Raw genomic sequence first — 715 nt, 5'->3', positions numbered from 1 at the left:
GCCCTAGTTCCCAAATTTCTGGAATCCGGTACCTCCGATGTAGTTCACATTTTCTTCTCCTTCCGTATCTGCTACTTCTCCTTCAGCTAAACAGACTTGCTTCCTAAGAAGTTCGTGCACCACATCTAACTTAGCTCTTACTTCGTCCATATGTTCCTTCCCGATAGAGGCTACAGACTTCTTCCGTTCAGAGTCAGTGTTTTTGGTGCTGCTGCTGTTAGCAAGGTTTTCGATAAGTCTCACAGCTTCCAACGGATTCCGAGTAGTGAAGTTTCCTTCACTCGCCGTATCAAGAACTATTTGATACTGTAAGGCGAGACCTCGGAAGAAAGTGCTTAGCTGCTGCACTTCGTTAAATCCGTGGTGTGGACAGTCTCGCTGGAAGAACCTAAATCTAATCCACACATCTTTGAAGGACTCTCCAGCCTCCTGCGAGAATGTGGAAATTTTGTTCCGAAGTTCTTCAGCGTGCGCCTCATCGAAGAAGTTTCATAAGAAAGCATTCTTGATGTCGGCCCAGGATGTTAAGGATCTTGTGGGTTGCTGCCTAAGCCAGTGCATCGCTTCTCCATTCAGCGTGTATCTGAAGAGCTTGCAGAGCAGGTAATCTTCGGGGACTCCTTCCATCCGAATAGCAGCGATTAAATCCTCGAACCGTTCTAGACGGTCCATAGGATGCTCGTGCAATAACCCAGAGTAGGGTATCTGCGACACG

General features: G+C 47.4%; 1 non-coding gene across 1 annotated transcript; it reads left to right on the top strand.

The window, feature by feature from the left end:
* The first annotated feature begins 355 nt into the window (after positions 1 to 355).
* Positions 356 to 461, top strand: LOC117134490. The gene has a single exon (XR_004458675.1). It is a non-coding gene; the product is annotated as a small nucleolar RNA R71 (small nucleolar RNA).
* The last annotated feature ends 254 nt before the right edge of the window (positions 462 to 715 follow it).

This window comes from Brassica rapa, chromosome A05, assembly GCF_000309985.2.
Source record: "Brassica rapa cultivar Chiifu-401-42 chromosome A05, CAAS_Brap_v3.01, whole genome shotgun sequence".
NCBI classification, from domain to species: Eukaryota; Viridiplantae; Streptophyta; class Magnoliopsida; order Brassicales; family Brassicaceae; genus Brassica; species Brassica rapa.
This window is presented reverse-complemented; position numbering and strand designations above follow the sequence as displayed.